Source organism: Panthera tigris, chromosome B1, assembly GCF_018350195.1.
Source record: "Panthera tigris isolate Pti1 chromosome B1, P.tigris_Pti1_mat1.1, whole genome shotgun sequence".
NCBI lineage: Eukaryota > Metazoa > Chordata > Mammalia > Carnivora > Felidae > Panthera > Panthera tigris.
This window is the reverse complement of record NC_056663.1, coordinates 142,524,038-142,549,860: the sequence shown is the minus strand read 5'-3', so window position 1 is coordinate 142,549,860 and position 25,823 is coordinate 142,524,038. Positions and strand designations below refer to the sequence as shown.

Below are 25,823 nucleotides of genomic sequence, written 5' to 3'. Positions count from 1 at the left end.
CAATTCGAATGTTCTGAATAGGAGAGATTGGTACGTGGGGGAGGAATGATTGCTGTATAACTTATATACTAAAATGATGCACTTGGGGATTCTTCAGGATGATGAAAGACACTAAGGAAATTCAAATTACTCAGTAATGTTATGATTATAAATTACAGATTGATCAAAGACAGAAAGGAATGAGTAGGACAGAGAGAATTATAGCCCAGTGTCGGGAAGTCACACACCGCTCCACTCTTCTAGACACCAAAGGTTTTGGTATCAAGCAGGAAACAGAACCTACGAGTAAGGTAAGCAGAACTGAAACTAAAAGTTGGAGAACACATAAGAAAGGAGAAGGTTTGACTTTAGAAACTATTCTGATATAAAAACCAAGTTCCCTGATTCTGGGTAGGGTGATGAATGTCATAAACTCATTAATTCAGTCTCCCCTGATGGGCAGCAGGCCTTCGAAGAGTGTCAGTCCTTCCGAGGGAAACTTTTTCTTAAGAGAATAAACAGCTTAAAAAAGAAAAGAAAATTGGGGTGCCTGGGTGGCTCAGGCAGTTGAGCGTCCAACTTCAGCTCAGGTCATGATCTCACGGTTTGTGAGTTTGAGCCCCGAGTCAGGCTCTGTGCTGACAGCTTGGAGCCTGGAGCCTGCTTCAGATTCTGTGTCTCCCTCTCTCTCTGCCCCTCCCCCGCTTGTGCGCACTCTCTCTCTCTCTCTCTCAAAAATGAATAAATGTAAAAAGAAAAAAAAAAGAAAATTAATAGTTTAAAGAAGACAGCATAGGTTTATTAAACAAGGATTTTTAAACAAACATTTATTTGTAAAGATATTTAGTACACCCATTCGCCAATGCCGCTAGTTAAAGAAATCTGTCTTTAAAAAAGTATTTGTAAAAAAAAAAAAAAAAAGGTATTTGTAATTCACATTTTCACAATTTTAGATTGACCATATCCTCAGTTCAGTGAATTCAGTGTTTCTCTATTTTCACAACACTAAGAATTGAAACATTATTCCTATTTTCAGGCATAAAGCTTATTAAATTATTAAGGATTTCTGGGAAAATAAAGGGGTTTTTTTTTGCCACAATAAGACAGAAAGTTGTTAAAATGCTACATTTTGTTGATTTGGGGATCATAACACGACCTTACATGTTACAAACAATTCTGGCGGATTTAAAATTATGAATAGGTTCACACTGAAAGGAGCCTTAAATTTCTGACAAGTAATAGCTAGGTAAAGATTCCACTCTGGTTATTTGATTGGAATGCTGCAGAAAAGGCCTGAGACACCACAGACCACAAAAAGAAGACTTTTGAAGGACTCCTAGATTTATCAACCAATGACTCAAGCCCCTGGGAGGCCGAACCATCCTACTTTCCACAGAAGCCTGAGACTGGGGATTTTATAAAGCTGGTCCATACTCTCGAAGAATGAGTGTGTGCAGGTATGTTTTCCTTGGGAAATTCTAAGGCACCCCACAACTGATCCAAATACAACACACCTAGGCTGGTGCCATCTCTGAAATGCAACGAGAACAGTTACTGTTGACCACAACTTCACTGCCTGATTTCCTGTTAACTGCTTATTGACTTCACATTGCTCTTAATGTCTGTTTTCTCAATCACATTCTTTCTCTCTAGATGTTGTTCCCTACTAGGTTTCAAATCCTATCTCTGTGATCTACTGGCTTTGTGACTGTGAGAACAGTATTTAGCCTCTTTAAGACTATAAGAAGAAGATAGAGAGTATATACCTCAAAAGAAAACTCATGTGCAGTGTTAACCATATAGTACTTGCCTCGATCTGTTTGCTATATACCATATGTATATAGTATCACTGCACAACAGGATAGTAAAACATGAACAAAAACACGGTCTTTGCAATTTAGGCAGTGTATACTCACTTTCTGATAATAAATGTGTATCTTTCTATTCATCTAGAAAGAAGATATAAGTTTCATACAGGTCCACTAACAGAAAGTAAAGTGTATTTATATTGCATTGAGTAAACCCAGGGACTATTATAATCTAATACAGAATGAAGCTATTTAAGATATCCTTCGCTAGTACATAATGCCGTCTTGTAAAAAGGCAATATGAAAGAAGCATAGGATTTAGAATCAGGAACTTAATACTGTCACTGGTTACCTGTGAGGGCATGGGCAAATCTTTTCATATCCTTGAGCCTCAATTTCCACCATTACTAAATGAGAAGTAATGCAAACTATTCTTAAGCAGAGGAAGGCTTTCTGTAAATCTTCAGAGCCCCAACTATACACCCTCCTCTCTGCCCCAGAGACATCTTTATGGAATGCAATGGCTCCACTGAGCAGAGTTTGAAAACCACAAAGAGAAAGCCTTTGCAGCTTTATTATCTTAGATATTCCAGCTTAGGCATTCATCAAGCTCAAGGCCTCAGGCTCTAAAATAAGTTAGATACAGACACAGATACAATAAATTAGCATATCGGTCATATATGTTCACAATTCTTAAATATAAATGAAAGTAAAACAAGAGATACCTTAATATCTGGATATTCTTATTTTCACTTATCCTATTAACACCTGAAAAGAGGAAAATATTTTAAAATCTGTATATTAATATACAGCCATACTTCATTATCTAAATTCATTATTTTTGAAAAGTTCAATTCACCAGTTCATTTTCATCAGCTAAGATCCTGACAACAACTAACACACACACATATAACAACCACCACCACCACAAAAAACTTTAAATTCCTTTTCCTTTGGGCTTGTCTTGTATATAAAAGCATGTTTGAATTAATAGTTTGTGGCACTTATCTAGGCTAGGACTGTACAACAAAACATATGCAAGTATAAGCCCCCTGTTGGTCCGATGCTAATTTTGCTCTCATCGGCATTAGCAAGATAACACAGCAAGTAAATCCCTTGCCCAGGCCTTTCCAGACTAGACCTTTCTAGGATATAGTCCAAAGTGACTTAAATAGACCACGTCTTCTGACCATTTAAATTACTTTCCAGTGGCTGTTGATGCTCTGAACCAGGCACAGCTCTTGAGCTTGGAGAGCAGATTTGCTAGGTAGAGTTTCTACCTGGTCAATCGGAAATAGGTCTATACATTTTAAGCAGCGGAGTTGAAATGACAACCAACTAGGATTTTTGGCATAGCTCAGTGAAATCTTAGTGAGCAGTTGCCACACTGGAAAAATAAGTGACAGTACTCCATGTGCAGAATTAGGACTAATGAACAGAAGTAAAGGGAGGTAGGTTCTACAGGGTGGAGATGAGCTTTCTAAAGCTGGAGCACCTTGAATGTATATGTGGAGAACTTCCTTGTGAGGTGTTCAAGCTGAGAGGGGATGAGCATTTGTTGGGATGACAACTGCCACCGGGTGTCCTCTCTTGGGCAGAGAGTTGGACTAGAAGATCTCTAAAATCTTCTCCAACTTGGACATTCTATGATTTCCTATGGAAAACATTCAGCAGACAGATGACCAAAAATATGATGACTTCTCACAGGCGATTTCAGTCAACAGCAGAGCCAGATCGGGACAATGATCGGGACAATTCCGCTGCTGCCAGGAGGTTTCGTGCAACTTTGTTTTAAAAGTTGGGGCTCTAGGTAAATTTTAACGAATATCTTTTCCTTAGCACCTCTGCATATATGTTTACAGTCACCTTAAATTCATTTTATGCCACATCTATGTCTTCATTATTCCCACCAAATCTGCTTCCTAGGGTGTTATCTCTGTAATACCTTTTAAGTCAGCAAAGATGACTTACTTATGCGTGGTAATTAAGTCATAAAGAAGGACTGCTTGAATATGAAATTTAGTTAATTTTATGCCTACTGTGTCTTTCATGCTTTAATCAGCTCTTGCCAGACCTACTACAGAATACTTCAAAGTGATCTTTCCAGTGTCAGTTTCTTACAATCTTTAAGAGTTTCCTTTAAAACCCTTTTGCTGTGACTTGCTCAAAGACTAAAGTCCAAGCTAAGACTAGCACTAAAGCCCTTTGGGATCTGGCATAACCAACCTCCCCTGACATACACTGTGCCTCAGCTGAGGTCTACCTGCCATGTCCTGAGTGTATCCTGCTCTTTTAGCATTCTGCTTTTATTTACACTCTTCTTTTAGTTCTTCCTCTCCTTCTTAGCAAAAGCCTCCAGTGCAGTTTTAAGAGTTGTGGAAGAAGAGGTTCAATACTATATTGCTGGTTGATGCAGTCCCTACAAATCAATGTTCAATAATAAGAGAAAGAAAATTGCCCAGTGCCTCTGAAAAAAAATAATTTGATATGAGGGACTATATTTGGAGGACATGCTCTCCTTACTCTTCCCACATCAAAAGTAATAAGCTTCAGTTAAATCATTCATGCATGCAAAGCACTCAGCACACGGCCTGACGTAGTAAGCATTCAACAAGCATTAGTTACCATTGCTGGCATTTTGATGGCTTAAAACGTACTGCTGCTATGAACAGTGCTTCTGTAAATCCTAGAGATAAAACGAAGATCAAGACGAATCAAACTGCCACCCCACAGATCTTAAACTTTAATGGGGAAAGAGACACCAAAGAAACACATCAAAAATAGAATTATGGAGAGCGGTTAAGTGCAATGAAGCAAATACCACAGGTGGCAGTATACAGAGAGATGGAATGGAGGCTACTTTCGTTAGGGTGAGTCAGGGAAGGCCTTTCTGAGGAGGTTCCATTTGAGCTGAGTATCAAAAAGGATCACTCCCAAAGAGAACTGGGTAAGTTCCTGAGAGGAAATACCACATGCAAAGGCCTTGAGATGGAAGGGGCTCAGTGTTCACCGACAGAGGCAGTGAGGCTGCGGTGTGGACAAGGGAGGGTGAGAGGCCTGCTTATGGACAGCCGACTGTGTATCATGCCCAAAGGAGAGCTTATTCCCAGTTCCTTTCCGAAATTATCTGAGAAGGTGTTGGTGAGGTTCGCAGGGGTAGAGCTCACAGGGCCTTGAAAAGGACTTTGGGGTTTTTTCTAATTGCAATGGAAAGCCACTGGAGGATTTTTATCAGAGGCATAGGATCCTCCAGAAGTCAGGTGAAAAATATACTGAGTGGAAGCCCAGGCCAGTTAGGAGGCCATTTGAATAGCCCAACAGAAGGACTAAAACCTAACTCTAAACCTGGCTGAGGCTGGGAATGGGGACTGATTGCAAGTGGGTATGAAGGATCTTTTTTGGGTGATGGACATTTTCTAAAACTGAACTGTGATAACCGCACCATTCTGTAAATTCACTAAAAAGCATTGGATTTGACACTTACAATGAGTGAATGTTACGGTATATAAATCATACCTCAGAAAAGCAGTTCAGAAAGAAAGCAGACCAGCTACCCTTTGTATGGACATTGTCCTTATGTTTTGTGGAGTAAGACTGGGGATGCAAATTAGCTGCCAGAAGGGTCCCAGAAGTCAATCGATTAAACACTGAACACTGTTTTTTTCCTACACCCTGTGAACTCCAAAGTATGTTAATTTCAAGATGACTACAGGTTGCTTTTATCCCGATTCTAACATCCCCACACATGGAAGCACTTCTGCATTGACTACTTTCCCCAGGCTTGGACTTCAATCTCCAGGTGTCTGCAACTATTATCATTGTTGTTGTTGCTTTAGAAAAAGAGAGCACACAAGCCCAGGAGAGAGGCAGAGGGAGAGATAGAATCCTAAACAGGCTCCATACTCAGAGCGGAGCCTGACGTGGGGCTCAGTCCCACAAGTGTGAGAACACGACCTGAGCCGAAATCAAGAGTCAGATGCTCAACCGACTGAGCCATGTGCAACTCTTACTTGATATACATACGATGAATAGCCAGTAAAGTATTAGCTGAAAACCAAGCTTAAGTCGCCTTTATTCCCTTAACTAGAGCAAATACAGTGATGTATTAATAGGAATACAAATGAAAGTCCAAAAATTGCTCTAAGTGTTAGGCTAGTTCTTTCCAATGTACCTAAGTTATTTTCACTTCTGATCAAATTCCTTAGTCAAGTATTTTCCTTGGGATTTACCGGGTTCAAGAAAATACTTCGTGGTCTCCACTACTCCATCTGGCACTGCCCCAGCTGGAGGGCTTTAAAATATTAATACAGGATTGATTCTATGTGATTTATAACAATGAACATATGTATTAGTTTCCTGTAGTTGCTGTAACAAATTACCACAATCCTGGTGGCTTAAAACAATAGCTATTTATTCTCTCACGGTTCTGGAGGCCAGAAGTCCAAAATCAGTCTCACAGTGCTGAAATCAAGGTTGTTTGCAGGGCCGCGCTCTCACCCGAGGCTCTGGGAAATAATCTATTCCTTGCCCCTTCTATTCCTTGAGTTTCTGTTGGCTGCTGGCATTACTTACTGACTTGGGGCCTCATCACTCCGCTCTCTGCCTCTGTGGTCATATTGCACTCTCCTCTTCTGTCTGTATCAAATCTCCTTCTGCCCCTCTCTTATGAGGACACTTGTGTTTGCATTTAAAGCTCACCCAGCTAATCCAGAATAATTTTCCCATTTCAAGATCTTTGACTTCATCATACATGTAAAGACCCTTTTTTTCCCCTTAGAACATTTACAGGTTCCAAGGATTAGGGCCTGATGTTTCAGGTGGCTCTTACTCAACCTGCTACACCATATAATTTGGGGTCACCTAGTGTGCGAATATGTGGTTGACAGAGGCCCCAAAGTGAGTGATCCTAACACACTAGATAACACCGACTCTTCTTTGTAACACACGATAGTAAGGGATTTGCACATACCAAATAAATTGTCCATTTCTGCCCTCAATTTATTTGGAGAGTACAATACCTCTATGCATAAAGACCATTTACCCACAACACAGATAACTGTGTAAAATGTAAAACAGTAAGTGTGGTATGGAGCTGGGAGGCCCAGATCTCACCCACCACTCTCCCACCCCCACCGCAATTCTTTACCCACAGAAAAACAGTCCTGCCTAGCTAGTCTCTGGGCTGTGTGGTAGGTGCTAGACCTTTACTGAATCAGCAGCTGACAAGAGAAAGCAAGAGAGAAGCGGTTGTCAAGTCAATAACACCCTGACAAACAGCAACAGACCTCATTTCTACTTTCTCCTGACCTTAAGGTACACCAAGATGCAGGGACAAATCCTGGAACAGCCTGAGTGCAGACCTCGAACAGAGTTCTGTGGACACGGATGGACTCATTTGAGAACTCACTGTTTCTGACTGATGCCAATGACCGGGTAGGGCCAGATTCCTAATGTCACTTACAGGGAGGGCTCCAGCTGAAAAGGCCCTTACACATTTATTACAACCTCATTTTGAATGACAGGTTGGTGACTGTCCAAGGCTAGACACTCCTCTTTATTTCCATGTGTCCCCCGACTCAACCCCTGGTCCACGGGAAACGGGATAGGGACAGGACTTTGCGGTAGTGTTGGGACAAGATCCGCGGTTATTCCTCCCAGAGTGGAATATTTTGCACAGGACTCTCTGGTGCCAGAGTTACAGCCCCTGGACCCGGAGGTCTTGCGATCCCCGAAGAGCAGAAGTCCTTTCCGTTAAAAAACCAATTTATTGGGCATCTGCCACGTGCAAAACAAAGGTCTGGAAGGTTCCAGTAATGAAGATGCGCTGCTCCGGGTCCTCTGGACGCAGGACCCACCCCCTCGCCCTCTCCCCCGGGCCGCGCCCCGCCCGTGTACCTGCAACCAACACCATCTTAAGACATTGGCCGCATCCCCGCAGGGCGCCGGAGGGCGCGGCGGCCGCACCTGCGTCGGCCGGGCGGCTACGGTGGCGGCGGGGGCGGCTCCTCCTCGTCGGCGGCGGCGCGGGTGCTCTGCCGCCCCGCCTCCGCGCCCCGCCCCTCGCGGCGCTCGGGATCTGGCCTCCGCCGGTTCCACGCGAGCCACGCCGGCGACCGTTGGGCCCTTCGGCGTGGCGTGGGGGCGCCTCCCACTCCCGACTCCGCCCCCAGACGCCGTCGCCGGGGCAACCGAGCGCCATTTCCGCCCTCCTCCCCTCAGCTCTGAGTAAGGGGCTGTTTGCATCAAACCCTGGATTCGGGCCTCCACTTGGACTCTCTGTGACTCAAAGCTTCTCCCCTTTTCTGCAGCCCCTTAACCGGTCTCCCCGTCCTACTCTTGCTCTCCCCAGTACATGCACCCCAACACCCCAGACCGTTCTCGCAGTTGTCCCTCAAATAGTCTTCCCAAAGTCTTAACCAACCCACACAAATCCTACCTCTACTTAATCCCAATCCTGGCTTGGCCTGCCAAGCCTTCACCCTGCCTCACCTCCATCCTGCTTCAGTTTCTGACACTTTCTCCAGTCCCACCCTTAATGTCCCATTTGACTACTTCAAGTTAACAGAATTCACATTTCGCAGCTCTGCCTTTGCTTATGCTGATCCTCTGGCTGGAAGGACTTGCAATGTTCACGTGTGTTCTCAGGGAGAGTTGTTTCCTTCCCTGTGTTTCAGTTGCTCTCTGATAGAGAATTTATCGGATGAGATGATCACACACGCAAACGTTTCAGTGCTGCCCGAATAAGTGCTCAAATGGAAGGAATTCAGAAAGGGCTACGTGTGACCGATACAACCAGTGACGTTAATACTGTTAGCAGTCACATTACACACACCTACAGCAAAAAGCCTTTTATGTCTAGATTGGAAATATTAACAAATCATGCATTATTTAATGTAATTATGGATTTTAATTAAATAGTACCAAACGCCACTAAAGATTGCTGTTGATCATATCTGTAATTTAAATTATTTCATTTATTGACCGGCCAAGATTTAAGATTGCCTACAGAATGAAGTGTTTTAATGGGGAGTGAAAGTATTAAGTACAAAGGACAACAGTTTAAGTTTTGTAGCTACACAGAAAGCAATTTTTAATTATTTTGTTTTAATCTCCTCCCTCCCCCCTCATTTTGGAGAGAGAGTGTGAGTAGGGCTCTGGAGAGGGGCAAAGGAAGAGAGAGAGAGAGAGAGGACAAGCTTATCTATCCCATGCCCTGGGATCATGACCTAAGCAGAAATCGAGAGTGGAATGTACAACCAACTGAGCCACCCAGGCGCCCCTATTTTGTTTTAATCTTTTATTCAAAGTATGAGTGTTATTACAGCAAGAAAATATTTTAGTTACTATTAAGAGATTTCCATTGGTGTCTGATGTTTATATTTGTATGCTGGACCCTAAGAACTAGGAAAATTCCTTTTTTCTTTTCTTTTTGAAGTTTTTAATGAACATAACATGTTCATTAAAACCATATAAAACTAGGGGCGCTTGGCTGGCTCAGTCCAAGGAGCATAAGACTTGATCTCAGGGTTGTGAGTTTGAGCCTCATGTTGGGTGTAGAGATTGCTAAGAAAAATACATAAACTTAAAAAACAACCTACTTTAACCTGTATATATGCATGCAATTATGTGTGCTACATTTTCTCACACAATTCTCTGCATTTTGAAGTATCTTGCAGTTTTACTCCTCAATATTTTTTTATACTGAATCAAAAAGGGTTTCTTAGCTTTTAAAATAGAGAATTTAAAGATGAAGGGGGTCTAGATTTCCTTTAACATTCATTTAGCCATTTCACATATATTCATGAAGCATCTATCACAGGCCACATGAAGGTGCTGAAAATATAGCCATGAACCAAATAAAGTCCCCATCCTCTGGGAGTTTACATTTTTGTGGAGGAAGAAGAATAAGGCACAAAGTGACAAGTTCAAATATGTCTGACTAAGATAAGTGTTATGGAGACAGGGTGAGGAGATTAGGGAGTGTGGGGTGAGTCAACACAAAGCCTTTTTAAAACAAGCCTTTTTAAAAATTATAAAGAGAAAGGAAAAGAGTTTTATTTGACCCCAAGTTAAGACAGCTGCCTGGGATACACATAGTTCCCTGGGGAAAGAACACTTTCTTTCCCAGGTTATGCGTGTGTGGTTGTTTTGTTTTGTTTTCCTTTTTTGTTTTGTTTTTCCACATAAAGAGTTGCAAATCATCATGATGAAGGACATTCCAGAAAGTTACAGGCTTTATCTTGTGTTTTTCATATGTGCAAGGCTGTATGACTTTAATCTTGTGGGAATCAGGAAGGCTTTTTTCTTTTTCCTATCTTCATGTTTGCAGTGCTCCTTTTTGGTTATGTTTTTAATGAAGCAGATGTACAATGTGTGCTTGGGGCAGAAATAGAGCCCATCCTTTGAGGTCTTGCTTATTTTCAAGTTGATAAATGTTATAGTATAGCTTCTCTGGGAACCTAGGGGCAGGGCCCACAAACATGAAAAGTTGAAAATTTTATTTTATTTTATTTTATTATTTTTTTTTCTTTTTTTTAATTTTTATTTTTTTCAATATATGAAATTTATTGTCAGATTGGTTTCCATACAACACCCAGTGCTCATCCCAAAAGGTGCCCTCCTCAATACCCATCACCCACCCTCCCCTCTCTCCCACCCCCCATCAACTCTCAGTTTGTTCTCAGTTTTTAAGAGTCTCTTATGTTTTGGCTCCCTCCCTCTCTAACCTCTTTTGTTTTTTTTTTCCTTCCCCTCCCCCATGGTCTTCTGTTAAGTTTCTCAGGATGCACATAAGAGTGAAAACATATGGTATCTGTCTTTCTCTGTATGACTTATTTCACTTATCATAACACTCTCCAGTTCCATCCACATTGCTACAAAGGCCATTTCATTCTTTCTCATTGCCAAGTAGTATTCCATTGTGTATATAGAGCATACTTTCTTTATCCATTCATCAGTTGATGGACATTTAGGCTCTTTCCATAATTTGGCTATTGCTGAGAGTGCTGCTATAAACATTGGGGTACAAGTGCCCCTATGCATCAGCACTCCTGTATCCCTTGGGTAAATTCCTAGCAGTGCTATTGCTGGGTCATAGGGTAGATCTATTTTTAATTTTTTGAGGAACCTCCACACTGTTTTCCAGAGTGGCTGCACCAATTTGCATTCCCACCAAAGGTGCAAGAGGGTTCCCGTTTCTCCACATCCTCTCCAGCATCTATAGTCTCCTGATTTGTTCATTTTGGCCACTCTGACTGGCGTGAGGTAATATCTGAGTGTGGTTTTGATTTGTATTTCCCTGATGAGGAGCAATGTTGAGCATCTTTTCATGTGCCTGTTGGCCATCCGGATGTCTTCTTTAGAGAAGTGTCTATTCATGTTTTCTGCCCATTTCTTCACTGGGTTATTTGTTTTTCAGGTGTGGAGTTTGGTAAGCTCTTTATAGATTTTGGATACTAGCCCTTTGTCTGATATGTCATTTGCAAATATCTTTTCCCATTCCATTGGTTGCCTTTTAGTTTTGTTGGTTGTTTCCTTTGCTGTGCAGAAGCTTTTTATCTTCATAAGGTCCCAGTAATTCACTTTTGCTTTTAATTCCCTTGCCTTTGGGGATGTGTCAAGTAAGAGATTGCTATGGTTGAGGTCAGAGAGGTCTTTTCCTGCTTTCTCCTCTAGGGTTTTGATGGTTTCCTGTCTCACATTCAGGTCCTTTATCCATTTTGAGTTTATTTTTGTGAACGGTGTGAGAAAGTGGTCTAGTTTCAATCTTCTGCATGTTGCTGTCCAGTTCTCCCAGCACCATTTGTTAAAGAGACTGTCTTTTTTCCATTGGATGTTCTTTCCTGCTTTGTCAAAGATGAGTTGGCCATACGTTTGTGGGTCTAGTTCTGGGGTTTCTATTCTATTCCATTGGTCTATGTGTCTGTTTTTGTGCAAATACCATGCTGTCTTGATGATGACACCTTTGTAGTAGAGGCTAAAGTCTGGGATTGTGATGCCTCCTGCTTTGGTCTTCTTCAAAATTACTTTGGTTATTCAGGGCCTTTTGTGGTTCCATACGAATTTTAGGATTGCTTGTTCTAGTTTCAAGAAGAATGCTGGTGCAATTTTGATTGGGATTGCATTGAATGTGTAGATAGCTTTGGGTAGTATTGACATTTTGACAATATTTATTCTTCCAATCCATGAGCATGGAATGTTTTTCCATTTCTTTATATCTTCTTCAATTTCCTTCATAAGCTTTCTATAGTTTTCAGCATACAGATCTTTTACATCTTTGGTTAGATTTATCCCTAGGTATTTTATGCTTCTTGGTGCAATTGTGAATGGGTTCAGTTTCTTTATTTGTCTTTCTGTTGCTTCATTATTAGTGTATAAGAATGCAACTGATTTCTGTACATTGATTTTGTATCCTGCAACTTTGCTGAATTCATGTATCAGTTCTAGCAGACTTTTGGTGGAGTCTATCAGATTTTCCACGTATAATATCATGTCATCTGCAAAAAGTGAAAGCTTGACTTCATCTTTGCCAATTTTGATGCCTTTGATTTCCTTTTGTTGTCTGATTGCTGATGCTAGAACTTCCAACACTATGTTAAACAACAGCGGTGAGAGTGGACATCCCTGTCATGTTCCTGATCTCAGGGAAAAAGCTCTCAGTTTTTCCCCATTGAGGATGATGTTAGCTGTGGGCTTTTCATAAATGGCTTTTATGATGTTTAAGTATGTTCCTTCTATCCCGACTTTCTCAAGGGTTTTTATTAAGAAAGGGTGCTGAATTTTGTCAAATGCCTTTTCTGCATCACTTGACAGGATCATATGGTTCTTATCTTTTCTTTTATTAATGTGATGTATCACGTTGATTGATTTGCGAATGTTGAACCAGCCCTGCATCCCAGGAATGAATCCCACTTGATCGTGGTGAATAATTCTTTTTTACATGCTGTTGAATTCGATTTGCTAGTATCTTATTGAGAATTTTTGCATCCATATTTATCAGGGATATTGGCCTGTAGTTCTCTTTTTTTACTGGGTCTCTGTCTGGTTTAGGAATCAAAGTAATACTGGCTTCATAGAACGAGTCTGGAAGTTTTCCTTCCCTTTCTATTTTTCGGAATAGCTTGAGAAGGATAGGTATTATCTCTGCTTTAAACATCTGGTAGAACTCCCCTGGGAAGCCATCTGGTCCTGGACTCTTATTTGTTGGGAGATTTTTGATAACTGATTCAATTTCTTCACTGGTTATGGGTCTGTTCAAACTTTCTATTTCCTCCTGATTGAGTTTTGGAAGCGTGTGGGTGTTTAGGAATTTGTCCATTTCTTCCAGGTTGTCCAGTTTGTTGGCATATAATTTTTCATAGTATTCCCTGATAATTGCTTGTATGTCTGAGGGATTGGTTGTAATAATTCCATTTTCATTCATGATTTTATCTATTTGGGTCATCTCCCTTTTCTTTTTGAGAAGCCTGGCTAGAGGTTTATCAATGTTGTTTATTTTTTCAAGAAACCAACTCTTGTTTTTGTTGATCTGCTCTACAGTTTTTTTAGATTCTGTACTGTTTATTTCTGGTCTGATTTTTATTATTTCTCTTCTTCTGCTGGGTTTAGGCTGTCTTTGCTGTTCTGCTTCTCTTTCCTTTAGGTGTACTGTTAGATTTTGTATTTGGGATTTTTCTTGTTTCTTGAGCTAGGCCTGGATTGCAATGTATTTTCCTCTCAGGACTGCCTTCGCTGCATCCCAAAGCATTTGGATTGTTGTATTTTCATTTTTGTTTGTTTCCATATATTTTTAATTTCGTCTCTAATTGCCTGGTTGACCCACTCATTCTTTACTGGAGTGTTCTTTAACCTCCATGCTTTTGGAGGTTTTCCAGACTTTTTCCTGTGGTTGATTTCAAGCTTCATAGCATTGTGGTCTGAAAGTATGCATGTTATGATTTCAATTCTTGTAAACTTATGAAGGGCTGTTTTGTGACCCAATATGTGATCTATCTTGGAGAATGTTCCATGTGCACTCGAGAAGAAAGTATATTCTGTTGCTTTGGGATGCAGAGTCCTAAATATATCTGTCAAGTCCATCTGATCCAATGTATCATTCAGGGCGCTTGTTTCTTTATTGACCGTGTGTCTAGGTGATCTATCCATTTCTGTAAGTGGAGTGTTAAAGTCCCCTGCAATTACCACATTCTTATCAATAAGGTTGCTTATGTTTATGAGTAATTGTTTTATATATTTGGGGGCTCCGGTATTCGGCGCATAGACATTTATAATTGTTAGCTCTTCCTGATGGATAGACCCTGTAATTATTATAGAATGCCCTTCTTCATCTCTTGTTACAGCCTTTAATTTAAAGTCTAGTTTGTCTGATATAAGTATGGCTACTCCAGCTTTCTTTTGACTTCCAGTAGCATGATAAATAGTTCTCCATCCCCTCACTCTCAATCTGAAGGTGTCCTCAGGTCTAAAATGAATCTCATGTAGACAGCAAATAGATGGGTCTTGTTTTTTTATCCATTCTGATACCCTATGTCTTTTGGTTGGTGCATTTAATCCATTTACATTCAGTGTTATTATAGAAAGATACGGGTTTAGAGTCATTGTGATGTCTGTATGTTTTATGCTTGTAGCAATGTCTCTGGTAGTTTGTCTCACAGGATCCCCCTTAGGATCTCTTGTAGGGCTGGTTTAGTGGTGACGAATTCCTTCGGTTTTTGTTTGTTTGGGAAGACCTTTATCTTCTAAATGACAGACTTTCTGGATAAAGGATTCTCTGCTGCATATTTTTTCTGTTCATCACATTGACGATCTCCTGCCATTCCTTTCTGGCCTGCCAAGTTTCAGTAGAGAGATCAGTCACGAGTCTTATAGGTCTCCCTTTATATGTGAGGGCACGTTTATCCCTTGCTGCTTTCAGAATTTTCTCTTTATCCTTGTATTTTGCCAGTTTCATTATGATATGTCGTGCAGATCGATTCAAGTTACGTCTGAAGGGAGTTCTCTGTGCCTCTTGGATTTCAATGCCTTTTTCCTTCCCCAGTTCAGGGAAGTTCTCAGCTATTATTTCTTCAAGTACCCCTTCAGCACCTTTCCCTCTCTCTTCCTCCCCTGGAATACCAATTATGTGTAGATTATTTCTCTTTAGTGCATCACTTAGTTCTCTAATTTTCCCCTCATTCTCCTGGATTTTTTAATCTCTCTTTTTCTCAGCTTCCTCTTTTTCCATAGTTTTATCTTCTAGTTCACCTATTCTCTCCTCTGCCTCTTCAGTCTGAGCCGTGGTCGTTTCCATTTTATTTTGCAGCTCATTTATAGAATTTTTTAGCTCCTCCTGACTATTCCTTAGTCCCTTGATCTCTGTAGCAACAGATTCTCTGCTGTCCTCTATACTGTTTTCAAGCCCAGCAATTAATTTTATGACTATTATTCTAAATTCACTTTCTGTTATATTGTTTAAATTGTTTTTGATCAGTTCGTTAGCTGTTGTTATTTCCTGGAGATTCTTTTGAGGGGAATTCTTCCGTTTGGTCATTTTGGATAGTCTCTGGAGTGGTGTGGACCTGCAGGGCACTTCCCCTGTGCTGTCTTGAATAACTGGAGTTGGTGGGCGGGGCCGCAGTCAGACCTGAGGTCTGCCCCCAGCCCACTGCTGGGGCCACAGTCAGACTGGTGTGTACCTTCTCTTCCCCTCTCCTAGGGGCAGGATTCACCGTGGGGTGGTGTGGCCCGTCTGGGCTACTTGCACACTGCCAGGCTTGTGGTGCTGGGGATCTGGTGTATTAGCTGGGGTGGATAGGCAAGGTGCATGGGGGCGGGAGGGGCAGGCTCAGCTTACTTCTCCTTCAGCGATCCACTTTGGGAGGGCCCCTGTGGCAGCGGGAGGGAGTCAGACCTGCTGCCGGAGGCATGGATCCACAGAAGCACAGTGTTGGGTGTTTGCGAGGTGCAAGCAAATTCCCTGGCAGGAACTGTTTCCCTTTGGGATTTTGGCTGGGGGATGGGTGAGGGAGATGGCGCTGGCTAGCGTCTTTGTTCCCCGCCAAACTGAGCTCTGTCGTCCGGGGGCTCAGCCACCCTCCCTCCCTTTGTCCTCCAGCCCTCCCGCTCTCCAAGCAGAGCTGTTAACTTATAACCTTCCAGATGTTAAGTCCTGCTTGCTGTCGGAACACACTCCCTCCGCCCCCCCCTTCCCCCCCCCTCCCCCCGCCTTTGCAAGCCAGACTCAGGGCCTCTGCTTTGCTGGCGGGCTGCCCCTCCGCCACGGCTCCCTCCCACCAGTCCATGGAGTGCACACCGCCTCTCTGCCCTTCCTACCCTCTTCCGTGGGCCTCTCATCTGCGCTTGGCTCCGGAGACTCCGTTCTGCTAGTCTTCTGGTGGTTTTCTGGGTTATTTAGGCAGGTGTGAGTGGAATCTAAGTGACCAGCAGGACGCGGTGAGCCCAGCGTCCTCCTACGCCGCCATCTTCCCTAGAATCCCCCGAAAATTTTATTTTATCAAGTGCCATTTCATACTGTGCACGGAGAAGGCCTCATTGATAAAGTGACATAGAGCAGAGACCTATAGGACCACAGGGAGGAGCCATATGTATACTATAGGGAGTGTCCCAGGCACATGCTCGGTGTATTTGAGAATCAACCAGTGAGGCCTGAGTAGAGTGGGCCATAAGGAGAAGGTTGAGTTCCAGTCATATAGGGCCTAAGTCTCCAAGAGCTCTTTAGTAAGAGTCTATACATGGACCCAGAGTTATTTGTCTCCCTTCATTGATTTCCTACTCTGGACAAGACCCTGTGCTGGGCACTGGGATGGGAGTGAGAGATATATAGAAGCTTCAGTTTTTGCCTTCAAGGAGCCAGTATCCTTCTTATTATTGTCAATCCAAATGGCTGCTGGCCTTAATGAGGTGCAGTTAAGAAGGGTGGGTTATTCAAGAATGATTCAGGAATAAGGAGCTCAGATCTGGTCTGAGCTTTGATACTAACTATATAACCTTGGGCAAGCCATTTAACAGTTTAGAGCATTAGTATTTCATCTGCCAAATGATAGATGAAGAAATTATTGCAAGAGATTTTTCTAACTAAAAATTTTTTTTATATATTTTTATTTTTTAATTAATTTTATTATTTTTTAAATTTACATCCAAATTAGCATATAGTGCAACAATGATTTCAGGAGTAGTTTCCTTAATGCCCCTTACCCATTTAGCACATTCCCCCTCCCCCAACCCCTCCAGTAACCCTCTGTTTGTTTTTGTTCTCCATATTTAAGAGTCTCTTATGTTTTGTCCCCCTCCCTGTTTTTATATTATTTTTCTTTCCCTTCCTTTATGTTCGTCTGTTTTGTCTCTAAAAGTCCTCATACGAGTGAAATCATATGATACTTGTCTTTCTCTGACTGACTAATTTCACTTAGCATAATACCCTCCAGTTCCATTCATATAGTTGCAAATGGCAAGATTTCATTCTTTTTGATTGCCGAGTAATACTCCATTGTATATATACATATATATACCACATCTTCTTTATCCATTCAACCATTGATGGGCATTTGGGCTCTTTCCATACTTTGGCTATTGTTGATAGTGCTGCTATAAACATGGGGGTGCATGTGTCCCTTCGAAACAGCACACCTGTATCTCGCGGGTAAATACCTAGTAGTGCAATTGCTGGGTCGTAGGTGGTTCTATTTTTAGTTTTTTGAGGAACCTCCACACTCTTTTCCAGAGTGGCTGCACCAGCTCGAATTCCCACCAACAATGCAAAAGAGATCCTCTTTCTCTGCATCCTCACCAACATCTGTTGTTGACTAAGTTGTTAATGTCAGCCATTCTGACAGGTGTAAGGTGGTATCTCATTGTGGTTTTGATTTATATTTCCCTCATGATGAGTGATGTTGAGCATCTTCTCATGTGTCGGTTGGCCATCTGGGTGTCTTCTTTGGAGAAGTGTCTATTCATGTCTTTTGCCCATTTCTTCACTGGATGATTTGCTTTTTGAGTGTTGAGTTTGATAACTTCTTTATAGATTTTGGATACTAACCCTTTATCTGCTATGTCGTTTGCAAATATCTTCTCCCATTCTGTCAGTTGCCTTTTAGTTTTGTTGATTGTTTCCTTTGCTGTGCAGAAGCCTTTTATTTTGATGAGGTCCCAGTAGTTCATTTTTGCTTTTGTTTCCCTTGCTTCTGGAGACGTGTTGAGTAAGAAGTTGTTGAGGGCAAGATCAAAGAGGTTTTTGCTTGCTTTCTCCTCGAGAATTTTGATGGCTTCCTGTCTTACATTGAGGTCTTTCATCCATTTTGAGTTTATTTTTGTGTATGGTGTAAGAAAGTGGTCCAGGTTCATTCTTCTGCATGTCACTGTCCAGTTTTCCCAGCACCACTTGCTGAAGAAACTGTCTTTATTCCACTGGATCTTCTTTCCTGCTTTGTCAAAGATTAGTTGGCCATACATTTGTGGGTCCATTTCTGGGTTCTTTATTCTGTTCCATTGATCTGAGTGTCTGTTCTTGTGCCAGTACCATACTGTCTTGATGATTACAGCTTTGTAGTATAGCTTGAAGTCCGGGATTGTGATGCCTCCTGCTTTGGTTTTCTTTTTCAAGATTGTTTTGGCTATTTGGGGTCTTTTCTGGTTCCATACAAATTTTAGGATTATTTGTTCTAGATCTGTGGAGAATGCTGGTGTTATTTTGATAGGGATTGCATTGAATATGTAGATTGCTCTGGGTAGTATCGACATTTTAACAATATTTGTTTTTCCTATCCAGAAGCATGGAATCTTTTTCCATTTTTTTGTGTCCTCTTCAATTTCTTTCATAAGCTTTCTATAGTTTTCAGTGTATAGATTTTTCACCTCTTTGGTTAGATTTATTCCTAGGTATTTTATGGTTTTTGGTGCAACTGCAAATGGGATCGATTCTTTGATTTCTCTTTCTGTTGCTTCATTGTTGGTATATAGGAATGCAACCGATTTCTGTGCATTGATTTTATATCCTGCAACTTTGCTGAATTCATGAATCAGTTCTAGGTTTTTGGTGGAATATTTAGGGTTTTCCATATAGAGTATCATGTCATCTGCAAAGAGTGAAAGTTTGACCTCCTCCTGGCTGATTTGGATGCCTTTTATTTCTTTGTGTTGTCTGATGGCAGAGGCTAAGACTTCCAATAGTATGTTGAATAACAGTGGCGAGAGTGGACTTCCCTGTCTTGTTCCTGACCTTAGGGGGAAAGCTCTCAGTTTTTCCCCATTGAGGATGATATTAGTGTTCGGTAGTTCATATATGGCTTTTATGATCTCAAGTTATGCTCCTTGTATCCCTAGTTTCATGAGGGTTTTTATCAAGAAAGGATGCTGTATTTTGTCAAGTGCTTTCTCTGCATCTATTGAGAGGGTCATATGGTTCTCGTCCTTTCTTTTATTGATGTGATGAATCACGTTAATTATTTTGTGGATATTGAACCAGCCCTGCATCCCAGGTATAAATCCCACTTGGTCGTGGTGAATAATTTTTTTAATGTATTGTTGGAGCCGGTTGGCTAATATCTTGTTGAGGATTTTTGCATCCATGTTCATCAGGGAAATTGGTCTATAGTTCTCCTTTTTAGTGGGGTATCTATCTGGTTTTGGAATCAAGGTAATGCTGGCTTCATAGAATAAGTTTGGAAGTTTTCCTTCCATTTCTAGTTTTTGGAATAGCTTCAAGAGAATAGGTGTTAACTCTTCCTTAAATGTTTGGTAGAATTCTCCTGGAAAGCCATCTGGCCCTGGATTCTTGTTTTTTGGGAGATTTTTGATTACAAATTTGATTTCCTTACTGGCTATGGGTAACTAATTTTTTTTTTTAAAAGAACTATGATTCTATAAAATCAAAGAATTTTATCTTAGTATAAAAGCATTTATTAAAATTGTACCCGAAAGCACTTGATACATCATAATCATGATATATATGTAGAGTCACTTAAAATTTAATTTGTGATTTGCTTAGTTTAAAAAATGATCTTGTTTCACAAAACACTATCAGTTTTGTAAATAGGTGATAGTCAAAAATATAGCATAGATTATAAAAAAATTTTTAAGCATTGTGTTTCCTTTATGACTTTGAACTTTCAGAATTTGCCAAAGATCTTCAAAACTAAATGCAATGCTAGATCAGAGTTACAGAGTAGCCTGGATTTTTAGTGTAGATATTTTCCCTCTCTGATTAGGATGTAAGAGTTTCTATGTTAAGTCTTATCTGACGGCCTTATTTCCCCAGTGCCTGGTACAACATGGGCACATAGAAGTAACTCAATGTATAGTGGAAAGGAAATAAATGGCAAATCATCTCCAATAATTTTGGCAAGTTGATAGAGTACAAAATATTAAAGGTATAGGGGCACCTGGGTGGCTCAGTCAATTAAGCATCTGACTTCGGCTCAGGTCACGATCTCATGGTTTGTGAGTTTGAGCCCCGCATTGGGCTCTGTGCTGACAGCTCAGAGCCTGAAGTCTGCTTCAGATTCTGTGTCTCCCTCTCTGTCTGCTCCTCCTCTGCTCACTCTGTCTGTCTTTCTCTCTCTCTCTCAAAAATAAATAAACATTAAAAAAATATTAAAGTGTATATAGTTAATGTTCTGACATTCTTCTCTCCACCAAGGACATAAGAAAATAAATATATTTAATAAGAAAGCTTGAGTTCATTCAGCAAATATTTATTAAACACCAACTATATACCAGGAACATCGGTGAACAAAACAGACCAAACCCTGCCTTCACAGAACTTAACATTCTAGTTGAGAGAGACCAGAAATAATCGTGCTGACCTAGTTAACATATTAGAAGGGGTTAAGTGCTGTGGAAGCAGGAAAGAAGAAGGAATGTGGGATGGGTGGAAATTTAAATAGAGCAGGGAACACCCACCTGCTTCCCAGGAACAGATGTGATTGGATTTCTAGGAACATTTCCTGGCAGGGTGGACTAAGAAGATGAGCGATTTCTAATTTGGGGTTTCTTTTGAAACTAGCTGTAAAAGAAGACTTTCATATACCATCCTAAATGCAGGGAAGTTTCTACTTCTTAGAGTTGATTGAGGTTTTTAAAATCAACCTTATTGAGGTATACTTCATGTATGATGATACTTCATGTACATTTTTAATGTACAGATTGATGACTTTTGCGAAATGTATACACTTAGTATCAAGCTCTCCAATACATGTAAAATCTTTCCATTTACCCAGAAGGTCCAGCTGTGGTTATTCTCTCTTTTAATATTAAAATGAGTTTTTAAAAAATACAAGTTTTTGAGTTCGTTTGTTCGTTTCTAAGACAATTTATTTTACAGAAGGTTGATAAAAGGGGTAGAAGTGGGAGATAGATGTCAAATAGGAAGTAAAATAAAGGCAGATCATCTTTTCTCTTCTAGCCTGTGTTTCTGCTGTTGAGGCCAATCACCATCATTACCAAAGTCTTTGAAGCTGTCTGTTTCTTCCAAAGGAAAAGAAAAACTGTATCCTTTATTGTAACCATCCAGCGTTTCTGCTGACTATATTTTTCTTAGGTATTTTACTTTTTTTTTTTTAATGTTTATTTATTTTTGAGACAGATAGAGACAGAGCATGAACGGGGGAGGGTCAGAGAGAGAGGGAGACACAGAATTGGAAACAGGCTCCAGGCTCTGAGCTGTCAGCAGAGAGCCCGACGCGGGGCTCGAATTCACGGACCGTGAGATCATGACCTGAGCCGAAGTCGGACGCTTAACCGACTGAGCCACACAGGCGCCCCTAGGTCTTTCACTTTTTACCTAAGAAATAAAATAAGGGTATGGATATATTTCTACCAGCTTTTATTTATTTATTTAAAAAATTTCTAATGTTTATTTATTCTTGAGATAGAACGTGAGCAGGAGAGGGGCAGAGAGAGAGGGAGACACAGAATTGGAAGCAGGCTCCAGGCTCTGAGCTGTCAGCACAGAGCCTGACGGAGGACTCGAACCTGCAACCACAAGATCACGACCTCAGCTGAAGTCAGAGGCTCAACCAACTGAGCCACCCAGGCACCTCTCTACCAGCTTTTAAATAATAACCTACCTTAAGAATTCCTGTAACAGTTATAACTCTGTCAGGTGTCTATATTTACTATATCCTATCAGGTATTATTATCTGGCTTTTTATGCATCTGGCAATTTTGTGGCATCCATGTACAACCTTGCTCAGGATGGTTAAGTGATGAATACTGAACTGATTAATTATAGTATCATATTTGACATTTTTTTTACCTTTTACAAGTATTTTTTTTTACAAAAAACATTAGTTATTGTGATAAAATATACATAACATAAAATTTACCACTTCAGCCATGTTTAAGTGTTCAGTTCAGTGGCATTAAGTATATTCACATCGTTTTACAAACATCACCACTGTCCCTCTCCAGAACTCTTTCATTCCCCCAAACTGAACTTTGTACCCATTCAACGCCAACTCCCCATTCCCCTTTTCCCAGACCCTGGCAACCACCCTGCTACTTTTTGTAGAATTTGACCTCCTCTACGTATCTAAGACAAGTGGAGTTTTACAGTATTTGTCCTGTGACAGTCCTGTGACTGGCTTATTTCACTTAACAGTGTCCTCAAGGTCCATCCACTTGTAACGTGTGTCAGAATTGCCCCCCACTTTAAGGGTGGATAATATTCTGTTGTATGTGTAAGCCACATTTTGTTTGCCCAGCCATCTGTTGACTGAGTCCCGGAGTTTTTAAAAAAAGTAACTTTATTGAGATATAGTTTCCATTTAATAAATTGTACCCCTTTAAAGTGTATCAATTGACGTTTTGACAGATATATACACCTGTGGAATAATTGCCTCAGTTGAGACACAGGACGTTTTGATCATTCTCAAAAGATTTAAATTGATTGTCTTTTGATAGTTTTGGGACAACTGTTAGGATAGTTGGTGAAGCAGATGCTGTAAGTTGCATACCCAACATTCATTTCCCCTTCCTCTTTTCTCAGAGCATCTGTCGTGTTGGAGCATTCAACACAATGTTTGACACCACTTCAAGGGAAGTTCTAGCTGAGGGATTCTGATTATTTTATTTTATTTTATTTTATTATTTTTATGTTATAAGAAGTTGGAATTTCTTATCCGTCAGTTAGTTTGTTTTTTGATCTCAGGAGTAGAACCCAGTGATTCATCCCTTACATATAACACCCAGCGTTCATCCCAACACGTGCTCTCCTTAATGTCCTTCACCATTTAGCCCATCCCCCCACTCCAAACCCCTCCAACAACCCTCAGTTTGTTCTCTGTATTTAAGAGTCTCTTATGGTTTGCCTCCCTCCCTGTTTTTATATTATTTTTTCCTTCTCTTATTTTAACCTGATCTTTGGGCTTTCTTTTCTCTTCCAAGTGACTGTTTTCAGGGGAGGCTTCTTGGCATTTAGAGGTGAGGGGAGGTCTGCTGGGAAAGTGGTCCCCAGTCCTAAGGAGACGCATGAAGGGATGATTCTTTTTGCCTCTGAAAGATTGCCTAAAGACTCTGAAAACTTTAAAGTAAGGTTAATTTTTGTCTATTTGGGATGATTCTGAGATGTCCTTTCTAAGAAAGAGTAAATAACCAAACCACTGATTTAATAATTTAATATCTTACGGTTACTTTAATGATTACTTAGTGAGCCAGAAGAGCCACTAGATGTCGCTCCTACTTTATTTTTGGAGATAATCTAGAGGCATTTTTAATCTTTGGAAGATTAAATGGAGAGGCATTAAAGAATCCACTCAGTTAAAAAATCATACTTAAAATCCCAGCAAAGATAAAGATAAAAGCATTAAACATTACTATGAACAATTAAAATTTTGAGAAGAATAAGTCAATTTTTCTTTAAATGATGTTAACAAATAGAGTGATGCATGATTTCCAAGTCAAAACCGTGAGTAGGCAAATGACATTTGTCAGTGTTTGGTACAGGAATGTCGGGCAAACGGGAGAGTCAATATGATTAAAATATTTTCTGCCCTGGGGCCATCTTCGCAGTAACAGAGCAATATGAACTCGGTTACCAACAGTGGGGATTTTTCATGTGGAGGCAGAAAGTGAAGTTGTGAGCTGTGTTGAATCTATTTGTCATGAAGAAAGAATTTGGTTAAAAATAGTAGTTCTGGGAGCTCCTTTCTACTCCCTAGAGGGGTTGCTGTCCTATTCATGAATGGTGGAATAAAGCCAATTCGATTTTTTAAAAAAGGAGTAATTCTAAGAAGAAGGGAAGCAATAGAAAGAGAGAAAATAAGATGCAAAGCTACATCTCTGAGACTGCACTCAGCTTCCTTAAACTGTCTCCCAAAGCAGGAAGAACCATGAAGGATTTCATTGTGTATTGCTTAGAACTCTTTCAATTGCAAGTTGCAGAACACCAACTCTAGCTGTTTAAAGGAAAAAATAAACGGATATTTATGGTCTCATACAACTAGTAGGAGTGTGATGGCTTCAGGTATGGCTGTATCTGGTTAAGGCAGCAATTCTCAAAGTGTGATGTGGGGACCTCAAGGAGTCCCTGAGACCCTTTGGGTTTCGTAAGGTCAAAATCGTTTTCATAAAAACTAAGACATTGTTTGCCTTTGTCTGCTTGTTCTTTCACAAGTGTGTAGTGGAATTTTCCAGTGACTACATGACCTGTGACATCCATCAGATAGAATGCAGAAAGATAGTTGAATCCCGCAATCTTCTACTGAACTGGCCATGAAGGAGATTTGCAACTATGTAAAACAATGTCATGCTTCTCAGTGATTTGTTTTTTGTTTGAGAAAATACAGTTATTTTCAGCAAAATGTGTTAGTCATTTTAACATATAATGGCTTTTCTATTTTAAAATGATTAATAAATATTTTAAATGTTCTTTTCTGTTTTAATTTTCTAATACAGGAAACACTGATGGATATAACACACATAAACAATTTATTTGGAGTCCTCAATAATTTTTAAGATTATTGATTTTTAAGCTAAAATCGTCCTGAAACCAAGAAGTGAGAGAGTTGCTGCTGGTTTAAATGAGGTCTGGTTGGACCCAGAACACCGATTTACGTTATCTTGAACTGATTTCCTAGGGGTTGTCTTTCTTCTGAGGCTTGTGACTGCAAGGATGGCCTCCAGCAACTCCAGGTTTGCTAAACCTATCAGTTTAGCAATCCCATAGGAGAGAATGCTCCTTAGCGATAGCTCTGATACAATTTCTAGTTATTACATTGGCCCAGCTTGAGTCACATGCCCATCCATATGCCAATCATTTGAGCCAAAGGGCAGTTGATGCCTGGATCATATGTCCACCCCTGGAGCCCAAGAGCAGGGTCAGCCCACCAGCACCACAGGATAGGTGGAGGAGTGGCTCCCCAGAGAGATACCAGACAGACAAAAAGCAAATCCTTCATCAGAACGCCTGAATCTGAAGCCAAAGATTTAGAAAGAAAACTACACTGTTCTCAGAATCCTGTCCCTTCTACTGTCAGCATCTTGAGACAATAGGGCTGTTTCTCTTTCCCTTGGGAGGAGCTGGGGTCCAATTTCATTCTCTAATTAGAGTTTGGGTCCCAATTATGTGCCCTAACAAAAGTTCTTCCTATGAATTAGCAATGCTGGCCTCACAGAAAGTTGTTTTTTTTCCATAAATTATGCAAAAGACCTACCTTACACTGAGATTCCATTCCTAAGTGTCTGAAGATTTTAATTTTATGCCTGTTTATGCTGCTTCAAAGATGACTCTGGCCACATCGGTTAACCTTTTACTGGCCTCTATGTGCTTACCTCTAGAAACAAGGATACATTCTTTGACTCTGAGCGGTGGAAGATGGGGAAAAAAGTTGTCTAACTTTGATCTATCTGTTGCTATTCTACATATCTGCCAAATGAATTTTGACATTTTTTTTCAGAGTATATATCAATTTTCATTTAATATTTAGTTCCTAAATATTTTTGACAAGAATATAAAATAGAGCTTTCATCAGTCTATAAGCACCAAGTGGTATATCTTCATTGCTTACCTTTTTCCTTTTTCTTTTGCCTTTTGTTTTCAGCTTT

The 25,823-nt window shown here is 40.5% G+C and overlaps 1 protein-coding gene and 1 long non-coding RNA gene across 16 annotated transcripts in view; one reads left to right on the top strand and one right to left on the bottom strand.

Moving 5' to 3' along the window:
* The window catches only part of CCDC158 (coiled-coil domain containing 158), a 103,837-nt gene extending 95,323 nt beyond the window's left edge, over positions 1-8,514 (bottom strand). For 3 of the 13 annotated variants that reach the window (XM_042984356.1, XM_042984358.1, XM_042984359.1), the window contains exons 1-2: positions 7,683-7,811; positions 2,513-2,555 (exon numbers count right to left, since the gene is read on the bottom strand). The gene's annotated coding sequence lies outside the window, so the exon portion shown is untranslated. Of the gene's footprint in view, positions 1-2,512; positions 2,556-3,282; positions 3,302-4,050; positions 4,207-4,412; positions 4,474-7,682; positions 7,813-8,359 lie in introns of those variants that run through there. The other 10 variants (XM_042984357.1, XM_007074800.2, XM_042984350.1 and 7 more) reach the window with 9 other exon arrangements.
* Positions 49-24,550, top strand: LOC122238012. 3 transcript variants are annotated; one of them, XR_006216935.1, is made up of 5 exons: positions 49-290; positions 1,266-1,436; positions 3,495-3,597; positions 21,184-21,318; positions 24,394-24,550. It is a non-coding gene; the product is annotated as an uncharacterized LOC122238012 (long non-coding RNA). The 3 variants fall into 3 exon arrangements; XR_006216936.1 differs by lacking the exon at positions 1,266-1,436; XR_006216937.1 differs by lacking the exons at positions 1,266-1,436; positions 3,495-3,597.
* Positions 24,551-25,823: the final 1,273 nt, after the last annotated feature.